The sequence below is a fragment of the Peromyscus eremicus genome, chromosome 14, assembly GCF_949786415.1.
Source record: "Peromyscus eremicus chromosome 14, PerEre_H2_v1, whole genome shotgun sequence".
Lineage (NCBI taxonomy): Eukaryota > Metazoa > Chordata > Mammalia > Rodentia > Cricetidae > Peromyscus > Peromyscus eremicus.
In genome coordinates this window covers 74,691,023-74,705,384 of record NC_081430.1, presented here as the reverse complement: position 1 = coordinate 74,705,384, position 14,362 = coordinate 74,691,023, and the positions used below count along the sequence as shown (strand labels likewise).

The 14,362-nt window shown below is 44.9% G+C and overlaps 1 long non-coding RNA gene across 6 annotated transcripts; it reads left to right on the top strand.

The window, feature by feature from the left end:
- Nucleotides 1–3,282: 3,282 nt before the first annotated feature.
- Nucleotides 3,283–13,852, top strand: LOC131923785 (uncharacterized). 6 transcript variants are annotated; one of them, XR_009382708.1, is made up of 9 exons: nucleotides 3,283–4,768; nucleotides 5,156–5,229; nucleotides 5,963–6,154; nucleotides 7,524–7,633; nucleotides 9,358–9,534; nucleotides 10,057–10,241; nucleotides 11,053–11,173; nucleotides 12,607–12,792; nucleotides 13,332–13,852. It is a non-coding gene; the product is annotated as an uncharacterized LOC131923785 (long non-coding RNA). The 6 variants fall into 6 exon arrangements; XR_009382710.1 differs by having other exon boundaries at nucleotides 3,284–4,768; nucleotides 9,450–9,534; XR_009382707.1 differs by lacking the exon at nucleotides 7,524–7,633 and having other exon boundaries at nucleotides 3,285–4,768.
- The last annotated feature ends 510 nt before the right edge of the window (nucleotides 13,853–14,362 follow it).

Here is a 14,362-nt window from a genome sequence, read left to right as displayed (position 1 = left end):
CTTCCCAAGATTCTCTAGGACTTTTACTTCCTTCTGTGCAGATTCTGAAACCTTCCCCCACTTTCTCCAGAGACAATCAAAATGTTGTCGTCTACCAAAGAGGTTTGTAAAATTTTGGAATCAATGTCAGACACTCTAGAATCTTTTCCATCTGTGCTAGGGGCTCTGAGACTTTTGAAATCTAACCAAGATGCTCTTGGCCCTTCTGTATCTCCTCAAGGAAATCTGGGGCCATCAACATCTCTCCATGATACTCCGGAAAACACCAAACCAGCCAAGGGCCTCTAGAACCTATGCCATCTACCCAAGAAGCTGTGGGATCTTGCTTTTCCACAGAGTTTCCAGGACTGTCCATTTGTGCACCTGGAGACTTCATTCCTATTCTTTCTCATAAAGAATGCCCAAGGCATTCTCCTGTTCAAAAAATATGCCCCAAACATTACAATTGTACCAAAAATGTATCAAGACACGTCCCATTTACTGAAAGGGGTATTAGATATCCCCTTTCAGAACTTCATGGGTTAAGATCTATCCTTTCTGCCAAAGGTAAGCTCACATCTTCAATGTAGGCCTGAAAGGACTCAAGTCCTACCTCTACTCCTCAGAGGAGTGTTCCACTCCCAACATCATCAGAGTTGAGCTTCAGATCTAGTTCCCTTCCTAGAGAAGATCTCAGACATCCTCCCTCTCTATGAGGTGACTCCAAACATTCTAAATCCAAGAAAACAAAATCGAGACATGCTTCTAAAGAAGCAGGCCTCAAATCTGTCTCATCAGAAGATGACGGCTTGAAACTTCATCATTCTCCCAAAAAGGGGGGCAAAGTTTCCATTCCCAACAAAGGGGGTGTAAGGCTTAAGACTGAGCCCAAAGGGAGCCTCACCAATTCTCCTTCTGATAGGGGAGACTGCAGATCCTCACAATCTCAGGAGGAGGGCTGCAGAAGTTCTCCATCTCCCCAAGGCATCCCTGGACATTCCAAATCTACCAAAACCAAATTGGAAAAGGCCCCCTCTGACAAAGCAGATGTTCACCCTTCCCACTCAGAGCATGAGGGCTGTAAACAATTCTTTTTGTCAAAAAGTCAGCTCAGACATTCTTCATCTGCCAAAAGGGACCAGAAACCAAAACCTACTCCCCAAGAGAACATAGAACCTTTCATCTGTACAGAAGGGGGCTTGGGAATTACTCCCTTTCATGAAGAGAATCTCAACATTCCACCTTTCCCCATGGGACTTCCAGCCATACTACTTCTCCTCCTACCAGGAGAAGACTCAGAGATGCCCTTTGTACTCAAGAAGCCATCAAAACTTCCCCTGCAGCCCAAGAAAGCTTCAACTCATCTCTGGATGGAGACAGTCCCAATGGGAGTGTCATACCCTCCTCATCACCCCAAATCAATGATGTCAGACACTCTATTTCTACCAAGGAGGACTTTAGACAAAACCCTCTTTCTTTCTGTCCTAGAGGTACAGAAACCTTCCACTAGTGCCAGAGAGGGGCTCAGGGCTTTGCATCCTGTCCAATGGGGACTCAACATGTATTCACCAGTTCCAAAAGCGAGTGGCACATCATTCTCTGTTGTCCAAGAAGAATTCAGACATACCCTGTCTCAACTAGGGGACCTGAGATCTTCCCTCTCTTACCAAGGGACAGGCAGTTTTACAATATGAATATGGGACCCCTACACGTGACCCTTCTTTCCTAGGAGGCCACAGATATTCATATTCAATCTCATGCAGTCTCCAAAGGATCCCGCTACGAAAAGGGAGCGGGAGTTCTAACCTCTCCCCCCAAGCAGGTATCAGACCTTCTCAATGGGACCAAAGGGGCTTCAGAATTTCTCATGGTCATCCTGTTCAAGGCAGTCTTAGAATGTTTCAATCTGAAAGAGAGAGCCTCAGGCATACCCAATCTAACAAGCTGAGCCTCACATGTGCTCCTTGTGACCAAAGGGAACTCAGAGATGTGCCCTCTAAACAAGAGTGGGTCAGAACTTCAACTTCTGCCCTTGGAAGGCTCCCACATACTCTCTTCTGCCCATGGAGGCTTCAGACCTTACAAGCCTGTCAACTTGAAGTTCTTAAGATGTTCATCTCAAGAGGGGAGCCTGGGCCCTACTCTCTCTTACCATGACATCTTCAGATCTACTTATCCACAAGCTGGACTCATATTTTTCCACTCTGTGCCCCACATGAACAACGGGAGTTTAGAACATTTCCTTGTCATCAAACAGCTGTTAAACCTTTGACTTCCATTCCTGGCTCCCTCAGATGCACATCAAGGCATCAGATAGACCCACCTGACCATAAGCAAGGCAGGTGTTTCCCTTCTGATTAAGAATATGTCACAGTTTCTACCTAGAACATGCTACACAATCTATTACCCGTTGAGAACAGTATGTGTTCCTACTGACTAATGTGGCCCTAGACTGACTTCATCTGACCTAGCGGGGGACAGATCAACTCCCTCTGCCTAAGAGGCTCTGGGTGTTTCTTATTCCAGTCATCTGACTTCATGACCTCTGTGAAAAAAATAAAAGGACCTGATTCCTAGAGCTTAAGAGTATCCAGCAGCACCCTAAACCCAGGATATATGCCTTTATCTTGGTCAACAGAAATAAAGAAGCCCATGCCCTTCATGTTCAGAAGTAGGTAGCTGAATTGGTCAGGAGACCTAGCTGGGAACTGTCTCCTAGCATGTTGGAGATTGATCACACTGCTGCCTGCCCTGCATGTCATGGATGTTCTAGATTCCCATGAAGATTGGATAAGGAAATGTTCAGGCCTTCTCTAATCCCCAAATTGACTCTTGATGTGCCCCTGTTCCCCATCAAACTCTTTGACCTTTCTGCTTTCCCCAACATGAGACTTTCTGCCTCCAAAGAATGGTGCCCTCAAAATTCCCTGTTTGTCTGTGGGTGCCTCAAATATTCTCACTCTGTCCAAGGGTTCTCCAAATTGTGTTTCTGACAAAGGGGCCTCAGACTTATTCCTTCAGAATCAGAAGGCAATTAGTGAATGACTGAGGCCCCCTGGCCCTTAAAGGAAAGGTGTGACAATGTCCCCTGAACACTGGGGAATGGCTGAAGCTTTTGTTGTTGAGGGGGTAGATCCAACCCCCCCACCCCCCAGTTACTGGTAAATGTTGTGAGTTACCTTGTTTCTAGACAGATAAGATTGAGGCCACCTGGGCCATTGGGGAATATCTGAGCTCCCCTGGTTCTGAAGGACAGATCAGAAGATCCCTTGGTCCATACAGCAGTTTGTGGTTCTGAAGTGGTAGGTCTGAAGCCTGCTTGAGAATTAGTGGAGTGCATTTGGCTTCCTGGTTCATACTTTCCCCAATGTCTGAAGTGGAGTTCAAATTGTTTCAGGGGCTCATGGTGTGCTCAGGCACATCTCCTCTGAATCAGGACCAAATGCACTCCACCAGTTCTCAAGCAGGCTTCACAGCTACCACTGCAGAACCACAGGTCTTCCAAACTGCTGTCTGGACCAAGGGGACTTCTGATCTGTCCTTCAGAACCAGGGGAGCTCAGACCCTCCCCAATGGCCCAGGTAGCCCCAGTCTTATCTGTCTAGAAACAAGGTAACTCACAACTTTCCCCAGTAACTCAGGGGATTTTGGGTTTACCTCGTCAACATCAAAAGCTTCAGCCATTCCCCAGTGTTCAGGGGACATTGACACATCTTTCCTTTGAGAAGCAGAGGACATCAGACATTTACTAATTGACAAGAGACATTGACACACCTTTCCTTTGAGAACCAGAGGACCTCAGACAATCATTAATTGACAAATGGGCCTCATACTTACCACTTCAGAACAAGGGTGTCAAACACATTCTCAATGACTGAAGGGGACCTTAGATATATAACTTGAGAAGCAAGTGGCCACAGACCTCTTTAGTGTCCCAAGAAGGACACAAATACAACCCCTATAAAATCAATGTGCCATAGAATTTATGCAAAGTCACAATGGGGCTTCAGAATTATCCTTCCAGAACCAGGAGGATTCATACCTCCAGATAATAACTCCATCGAGTATTAGATATGCCCCCGGAGAAGAAACTATCTCACTAATTCAGGAGACTTACTTCTCACTGGAACATCTTCTGAAGAGGGCCATAGACTTATTTCCTCCAACCATAGAAGTCCCTGACTTTCAAGATATGCAAAAGCAGGGCTGCTGTAACACACCCTCTTTGAACAAGAAAACTTTAGACTTTGTCTGTCTGTACTGGAGGGGTCTGAGACATGCCCCTTCGATGAAGAAAGTTACAGAGCTGGCCCTGTGACTGAAGGGTGTGTCTCAAATATTTTCACTGCTGACAGGTACTTGAAACTGAGACCCCATTACCAAGAAAACACAGGAGCTTCTCCTTGTGTTCCTGGCTGACTCTGGTCTACCAGACATCTAAGAGAGACTAGAGCTTCTCTCTCAGACCTGAGTGACTAGGAAATACACTCTTGACCACCAAAGGAACCTCATGGAACGCTAGACTGAAATCACATGACAGAAGAATAAAAACCTCACCCTGGACCCAAGGCCATCTATTTTCAAGCTGCTCACCAGAAAGATGACTGTCCTCCACATCCACACCTGTGCAGCTTATCGTGAGTTTAAGTAGAGAACAGCCCCACCTGTCAGAAGAACCCTCTGGTTGCTGTCAAGCCTCAACAAGTCCTCAGAGATAAGGATTTTTCTAGAGTTCACTGAAGATTTGGAGACTGACTAGGAGTGTCTAGACCCTCCTCCTCTAGAAAAGGTAAGCAGGGATGTTCTCCTCTGCCCAACAAGGTCTGGGATCTGTCTCCTTTCCTAAACCTTATTATTTTTTTGATCTGATAACTTAGGCCTTAAAATCTCCCCTTTGACACCAAGGGCCCTCAGAACTTGCCCCTCTGAGCAAGGGCACATGTGATATTTCACCTCTGACCAAGGAGCATTGGTCACTCTGGTTAGAGCTGACAGAAGAAGACCAAGGAAATCTGGAACCCATGTCACTTCCTTGAGTGAAATTACCTGTCATAGTGTGGAATCATCAGTCCCACCCAGTTCTGGTTGGCTGAACACAATTCTTAGGAGTCAACCACACTGGGGCTCCTACCCAAGCTGCTAATGAATCCTGGTACTGATGCTTGGTCTCTTGCAGATTCAGCTAAAGATATGAACATCCTAACCTGTGGAGAAGAGTTAGAAGGCAAGGCAATGCTGGCACCTTATGAGGTATGGTATTCGTTTTAATTTTTGCTCAGAGTTGTATGGGATTTTCATACTCTGACCACATCTCCCCTGTCACATGGGCCTCAGAAACACCTCTCTCCCCAACGGTACTTACTCTTTCTCCCTTTGATTTAGGAGATCTTCCTCCTGAAACAAAGGGAGACCTACATTTTTCCAGTTTGTCCAAAGGAAGCCTAGGTGTTCATTTTGCGTGAGGGGGCCACACACTTCCTGATATTATGGAGTGGGCCTCAGCAATTCTTCTTAATAAATGGGTCCCAAATTTGCCCTTCAGTGCAAGGTAAACTGGAGGCCCAATACTGATGTCATGAAGAACCTCTGACATAATACCTTGTCAAGGAAGTTGGCTACGTTTCTACTTTCCTTGAACAAGCGGACTTTAGACACACCATTTCATTTCAAGGGGACCGATACAAACTCATATGATTGAGGGAATACAGACTGGGCCAGTGACATGAAAACTCTCTCAGATGTTCATCTTTTTCTGAAGTACACCTCAAATCAACACTCCCTGACAATGGCTTCCTCAGAGAAACCACTTCTATCCACAGAGACCTCAGCTCTCTTCCTCTAACTGAGGTCTCAGTCTTTCCCTTCTGACCTGGGTGGCCAGGCAATCCCAAATGACCAAAGGGATGTCAGATCACTCTGAATGGATATCCTGGGACATGACTGTAAAAATCTGATCCCTGATCAAACACCTTCTACTTTTAAGATTCTCTACAGAAACAGAGCAGTTCCATCTTTGTTGCCCATGCCTGTGCTGCTGATGAAAGGCTTGTGGAGGATGCAGAGCCAGGGATTACCAACCAACCTATAAGAAAAATGCTCTGAGTGCTGGCAAGCAAGGCTCAGAGTCCAGAACACAAGGGTGTTCTGGAGTATGAGGACGTTTGGACTTGATAAGGTATTGCCCGCACCTTCAATCCAACTCCCAAGGTAACCTGGGAGCTTCATCCTCTGCATGAAGTATTCTAGGACCTTTCTGCTCATTCCTACTAACCCTACCAACACAAACCTTTCTTCTGTTCAAGAATGGGGCCTGACATCTTTCCACATATGGCCAAATGGGTCTCACATTGAACTGATCAGGTACAGGTCTTTGAGAGACTCTTTCTATAAACAAGGGGTACCAGTCCACTTTGGTTTGAGGTCCCATAGGCCAAGTTTAGCAATTGCAGCATAGAAACCCATGGTGTCTGCCTTTAGACCAGTCAGTAGAAATGGAATGACTTCAACATCTCTGCCTAGATCAGGACAGCTGAACACAAACTAGAGGAAACAACCTAGCCAGGGACAGTCCTTCGGGCCCTTGGAAGAAGACATGGGTTGTTGCTGCCTTGTCTCTCCCAGAATGAACACAAACTATGAAGATACAAAACTCTGAATAAGAGTTGGAAGCTCATGATCAATGCTGGGAACTTTCTCCACTTCATACGGTACCTGGGATATGCACCTTCAACAGAAGTGTATATGGCACCTTCACCCTCTGCCCAAAGGAGATTCTGTCTTCATTTTTCAATGGGCCTCAGAGGATTTCTCTCTTACATAGGGCTCAGAGCTTCCACTTTTCCTGTTATTATTATTACTATTATTATTATTACTATATTATTCCTTCTCAGTATGTGGAACAGGATGTCAGAACTCTCCTAAGATTAAGGTTGTTCTAAACCCCATTTTCCCAAAGGGGCCTAAAACATTTTTTTTGTGTTACATGGTCCTTATATACATATTCCCATTCCTACCAAGTGGCTCTGAGTCTTTTCTTTTCTCATTAAAGGGGTGTCAGACCCAAAAGTGCATTATACCACTCTGCACAAACAAGATTCAGACATTCCTGATCTTCCCACTAGGTTGTGGGCCAATTATATACCTCTATCCAGCAAGAGGATTTCAAACATCCAGTTTCTGTAAAAGGAGATCTGGGAAATCAAGCTCTATGGAAAGGGCACTCAAAACTGTCCCCCGTATCCGAGGGATGTCTCAGACCTCTACCCTCTGCTCTTTGCAACTTTAGGCCCACCCTTATGTCTAAAGAACCATCGGAGCTCCCCTTCTTTCCATGGTGACGTCACACATACCCCTATTAACTAAGATTGCTGTAGAGCTGACCCCTCTGACAGAGATAGCCATATGAACACATGTGTGACCAATGAGACCTCACAACTTTCTGCTTTTAGATCATAGGCAGCAGATAGAAAGATGAAATCAGCTCTCAAGCCATCTGCCTCAAAATTGGTTATCGAAAATACACTATTCCTATCTTGTATCCACAGATATGTTCAGCTCAACACACCTTGAGGAAACACCAATGCTTGCATAACCACTTACCCTGTTGGAAAACTGTTATGAGATTTGCCTTAGACTCTCAAAGATTTCACACAGGGTTTGTATGTTTGTATTGGGGAAAATAGCTGGAAGCTAGTGAGGCAGAACCAGGACCTTTTCCCATTACTCAGAATAGCCTGGGACTTTCCCCGTCTGGCCATGGGTGAATTGCATATTCCTATTTTATCAAATATGGCTGGGGTCCCCCTCCCTGTGAACAAAGATGTTCAGGGTTTCTCCTTTTCAGAAGGTGGTCTCATGACTTCTCATTCCTGAGGAGAGGGTCTCAGAACTCCGCTATTCCCACGAGACCTCACACATTCCTTGTTTATTGGCGTCATGAGAACTACCCTGCGTCATACAGAGCCTCCACCCTTCCCCCCATTAACAATGTGGTCTTATATGTTACCTACCTGTTTAAGGGGGAATAGGAACCTCTGTTTTTAACCCAAGGAAACTCAGGCATTCCTTTTATTCTCAAGATGGCATTGGACATTCTCTTTTGAATAATATTGCATCATACCTTGTATTATTATTATTTCACAAATCCTCAAGCATCCCCTTAAGTCTTTGAAGCACCTCCAACATATGCTACTCCAAATAAGAGAGATTTAAACATTTCAGTTTTGATCTTGGTGGCTAGGGAAATGCATTGCTCCACTCTGGTTTGAGGGCCCAGTTCCTAAGTGTATTTTTAGAGACTGGATCCTATGCTCTGCTCTTCATTCCCATCACTAGAAATCAGGTGGCCCCATCATTGCCTCCCAGATACAGACTAAGACAAAGTAAGAGAAGAGGCAACCTAGCCAGGGACAGCCATCCAGGCTCTTTGAAGAAGGTGCTGGTTGCCTCCCAAACTCTCTGAGACTCAACACAAGATTTGGAAATTCTAAAGCAGAGCTGGAAGCTGAAGTGCAGTGATGGGACCTTCCTTCATTGAATAAGGTTGCAGGGACATCCATCTTCAACAGAACTGTGCATGGCACTTCCCCTCTCCATCCAAGGGTTTTCCAACTCATACCTTTGCCCAACCAGGGGTCAAAGTTTTCTTTTTCTGACAAGGGGCCCAGCTCTTCCTCTCTTCTCAAGTTACCTCACTCCTTTTACTTAGTTGAAGAGAATGTCAAATCTCCCTCCCAGGACAAAGCCTACTGCAGACCTTCCCCATTTGCCCAAGGTGGTTTCAAGTACTCATTCTGTGGAAAAAACCCTCAAACTTTCAGTTTCTTTGCAAGTGGGCCTAAGTCATTTCCCTCTGACTAAAGAGGGCTCAGACCAAGTATTCCTTACACCACTCCCTCTGTACAAGTGAGAATAAGATCTGCCCACATGCAGTTCAGTGTAGTGCTAAAGAGGGCTATGATTACCTCCTTTCAACCACAAAGACTACAGAGATCCTATTTTTGCCCACAAGTGTCTGGCCACAATGAGGAATGAGACCTCAGAATTGGCTCCCATGGCCAAGGGGGTCTCATTCCTTTACTCTATACTCAATGGAGCTTCAGATCTAGCCTCTGACCTTGGGAGGCCCTAGACAATTCCTTGCCTTCAAAGTGCACCTTACATGTGACCCTTGAACTTGTATTACCTTAGTGTCAATCCCTGTAACCAAGATTGCTAGGCAAACACATTTGTCACCAATGGGACCTCACAAGATTCTAGGTTTAGATCAGATGGCAAAATATAGAAAGCTAAAACTAATAGTCATTCTATCTGCCCAGAAATGGTTGTTAGAAACTGTCTTCTGTAATGTTCCCATCTTTTATTGATGGATAATCACAGATCAATACAACCTCGAGGAAGCATCAAAGTCCAGACAATCACACATCCTTTTGGAAGAGCGTTGTAATTGCTTCTTGTACTCTTCCCAACAGTCAGTGTAATATATGGATAATGGAAGGTGAAAAGAGCAGTTGGAAACACATGATGTAAAACCACACCATTCTCCCACCACCCAAGGTAAGCTAGGCTTTTCCCTTCTGCACAGTGGAGTGACTGGATCCTGCTATTTGGTTAAACATGGCCGAACATTTTCTGTCTAAGAAAGGCAGTTCAGAATGACCTCAGAAGTTTCCCCTCTGAATATGGGCTCCCCAAACTGTCCTTATTCTCAAGGCATCACACATCATGCCATTTTGATGAAGGGTTATCAGAACTTTGATTAAAGTGGTTGTCAGGCCTTTCTGCTATTACCATACCCCAGACCTTCCACCTCCGTCCAAGGACAGACATAAGAATGACTGTCTTTTACTATAGCAATCTCAGAATTTCCATTTTTCCCAAGGGGATCAGGATCAAAGGGTCCTCAGAGCACACCCCATGTGCACGTGGGCCTCCAAATTATCCCTCTAATGGAGGGCCTTAGATCTTCTCCCTCTAACCATGGCCACTAGGAAAATACATGTGTAACTCAAGGGACTTCACTTTGTTCTGCTTTGAGTTGACAGAGCCTGAAACTTAGGTCATCTGCCTTCATTCTAGACACTAAAGTGAAGAGGTCGCGTTCTTCATGTACACACCAATATAGCTGGTGATAAGAGGACTTAGAGACTGAGATTGCCAATCATGACTGATAATAATGCTCAGATTGCTGCCAGGCCTGCCACAGTGTGCCTGGAGATGTGAATCTTCTACACTGTGATGGAGTCCTTCCTCCACTGCACAAGGTAGGCTGGGACACTCCCTTCTCTCTACATGGTTGGTGACTTTGCTACTCTCCCTACATCTGCTTTAGTCTTCAGCTCCTAAACACCATCCGTTTCTGCCCATAAGACATCAAATGCACACTCTCTAACCAAGAGGGCCTGATATCTAAGCTGCACAAATGAGGGGGCCAGAGATCATCTCTATATGCCCAAGGCCCTAAGACTTTCCACGTCCAGGCAAAAAGGACCTCAAAATGTGCTCGCTCTGACCAAGGATTCAATCATCCCCTTTGAGAAGAAGGAGGGCTCAGACCTTCCACTTCCACTTAAATATGTCTCACCTCTAACACCTTCTCTGAAAGGGACATCAGAACTAGTCCTTTTGTTTCAGTGGCCACCAAATTCTTGCCCTCTTTCCAAGAGCTCTGAAAATGTCTTTCTTTCATATTCTCTCCCTCTGTACATGGGAGCCACAAACACGCCACTTCTACTCATAAAGACTTAGTCTATCCCCCTCTGTCTAGGGGGGGAAGAAATTTTCTCCCAATCCTCAAGTTGGCCTGAAAATGTCCTCTTTTTCCCAAGGGAGATTCAGGCCCACCACCTCTTGTAAGAGGTCCGTAGATCTGGTTCTATTGACTATGTATGCCCGCTTTATTCCCAACTGTCTAGGATTGCATCCAACTTTCTCCCTGCTATGTACAATCTAAGACATGACCTCTCTGAACAAAGGGGCCTTGGGCTTATCTCTCTGACCAAAGGCTTCTTAGACTGAGGATTTTCCAACCTGCTGGAAAATAATGCAATAATTGTTTCCTGACCTTCCACATAGCCCGCAAAAGATATGGATACCCGACCTTCCACATGACCCACAAAAGATATGGATATTCTAAATACTGAAAAAAAAGTTGGAAGCTGACAGGGCAGTTCCAGGCATTCCTCTGCTCCACAAGGTATTCACTTTATGCTCAATGGAAAATACCCTTTCTTATTTCATTGAATACAGCCAGAGATTTTACCCCTCTGACGAACAGGTATAGACCTTCATCTTTGCACAAAATGTCTCAGAAATTCCCCTTATGACCAGGGTGCATCAACATTTTCCCTTATTCCCATGAAGTCTGCCACATTGCTTCTTTGATAAAGGGCATAATAGTACTTCTATTTCTGTCCAAAGTGCCAAGGTCCTTCCCCTCTCTTACATATGGAGATTTAGACATTCACATCAATAAAAAGTGTCTCAGACCTGCCTGTGTGATCAAGGAAAGCCCACATATTCACCATCTGCCCAGTGGATTTCATATCTACAACTTCTAATTTGGGTGGCCTGGAAAGTACTGTTCTGACCAAAGTGATCTCAGAGTACTCTGGACCGAGGTCCCAGAACACAAGACCAGCAAGATGATAGTAACCCAAACACTGTCTTCCTTCTGGTCCCTTAGACAGAGAAGTCCTGCCCTACATGCTGAGGAATGTATGGATGGACATATACTAGACAAAGACACCAAATCAGAGACTACTGCCATGCAGCCTCTTAGAAGACTTCTAAGAGTGCTGATATGGACATTCAGAAGATGTGTAATCTAGTTTGTGATTTCAAGTTTGGTGCCGATGAAGGAGTGAGTGACTGGAACTTCTTATAATTCTCAAAGTATCATTCAACCTTCAGCTTCTGCCCAATATGGCAGCAGACATATGACCAAGAGAGGTTGAGACCATTCCATTCAGTTCTGGGGAGTTCCTATCTCATCCTTCTATATTAAAGGGTCTTGGCTCTTTCACCTGCTCCCAAAGTGATAGCAGAAATTCCTCTTCTGCCCACTGGGAAATTGGATATGCCTCACCTACCCAAAGAAGTCTAAGAGTATCCTCTCTTTCTGAAGTGGCTTTTAGACTCTCCTCTCTCCCCAAGTATACCCCAAATATTTGTCTTCTGACCAAATGGTTCTCAGACCTGCCTGTTCTAATATAGAGCTACAGTCCACCAATATCCAAAGGGTTCTCAGACCTGAATACGCCCTGTGGGAGTGGACTTACTGGGTCTATGTAATAGGACCACAGATCATTCCATTATAACCAAAGGCGTTTCAATCTACTGTCTCTCTTTTACCAGGGGGCCTCGGATCTTCTCTTTCTGCCCAAGTTGTCTTCAAATATACCCTTCTGCCCAAGGAGGGCCTCACGTGGTTCTCTTCTGATTCAGGGGCCTCGGACATTCCCCACGCAAACATGGGGTCCTAGAACATTTTTTTCTTTCCCAATGAATTCTCCAGACCAACTAGTCTTAAAGTATCAGAGCCCAAGAGTAGCAAGTACAGTCTAGAACCAAAGCCCACTGCCTTAAGGCAGAAAACAATATAATGTGGCCTTCATCATTCATACCTAGACCTGGGCAGCTGAACACACTCTTGAGAAGGAGAACTAGCTTGAGACTATCGCGCAGACTTTTGGACAAAATCTCAGACTGCTGCCTGCCCTGCCACATGTTCACTACGGTGGACAGATGTTTGAGTCTCCAAAGAAGAGCTGGAAGCTGATAAGGCAGTACCTGGAATGTGCTCCACTGCTTGAGGTGAGCTGGGACCTTGATCTCATGTCAAGAAGTGGGTATGCACATTTCCACCTCTACCCAGACCAACATACTATTCTAGCTCTATAAAAAGACCTCAGATTTCTACTCTCTCTCCAAGAGGCCCTCAAACATCTCCTCTCTGACTCTGGGGGCCTTGGATTTTCCCCAGGCTTCTTTGAGTTCTCATTTCTTCCCCATGCCTCTTGGCAAGCTTCAGACCTCTCACCTCTGACCCATTGATCCCTAGTTGTACATCTCTGTTTAGTGTTGGGGGACATTCAGGGTCTCCCGTTGACCAAGGTTGTCTCACACATACTAATGGAGTATCCAACTCCACCTCTGGCCAACAGAACTTCAGACCTTCCTCTCCCATTATGTAAGATGTCTATACTAATATCCAAATGGCCTCTGGTTTTACCCTCTGACCAAGCAGGTGTCCAACATTCCCACTCTTACCAAAGAGACATCTCATTTATATAATGTGGACAAAGAGGCCTTGGGGATTCTCAAGCTCATCAATATAACATTCCTCTCCTCAGATTTGAGGTCTCACAGCTCAACACTAGTAAGGAGACCCTGGAACAGTAGTCATCAATCTTCATGGCATTCAACAGAACATCAGAAATGGAGTGGTCCCAACTTTAGTGCCCAGACCTGGATGGCTGAACACCAACCTGTGAGGCTGGAAAAGCCACAGACACCAGCCACACTCTTGGAACAATGTTTAGATTACTGCATATCCTCCTGAAGATGCCACAGATGATATGGTTACTTTGTTGTTGTTGTTTTGATTGCTCTTGTTCTCTTCTTGGTGGTGTTGCTTTCTTTTAACTTTAGAAGAGGGACATCTTGATATTTTCTTGTTAAGTTAATCATCTACTGGCATTAAAATCCAGAAACCAAGTGCTTAAACGCTACCCATGTTCTACTCTATTTGGGAATCACAATGTGTGCATATCTTCCAACCTTTTGTTTCAAAGACATACTGCTATGTAATTCTATTTTACAAATGTAATCATTTTAATCAATATTCACATGAATATATATTTTATGTGCAAAACTGTTTCCTGTGGTGTGTTAAGTTTTTCCACCTAATGACAATTTTAAAAAATAAATTTATTATGTATTTACTTTACATCCCATCCACAGCCTCCCCTCCCAGTCTTCCCCACCCCACTCTGTTCCCACCCCCCCACCCCCAATCTATTCTTCCTCTGTTTCTGTTCAGGAAAGGCCAGGTCTCCTATGGATATCAACAAAACATGGCATACCAAGTTGCAGTAAAACTAAACACCTCCCCATGCACCAAGGCTGGGCAAGATGACCCAGAATGAGGAGTTGGGTTCCAAAAGCCTGTGAAAGTGTTGGAGATAGCCCCTGTTCCCATAGTCAAGAGTCCCACAATAGGACCAAGCTACACAACTGTAACACATATGCAGAAAATTTCATTTGATGTCAACTGAAAGATCCTTTTTTTTTTTTTGGTTTTTCGAGACAGGGTTTCTCTGTGTAGCTTTGGAGCCTGTCCTGGATCTCGCTCTGTAGACCAGGCTGGCTTTGAACTCACAGA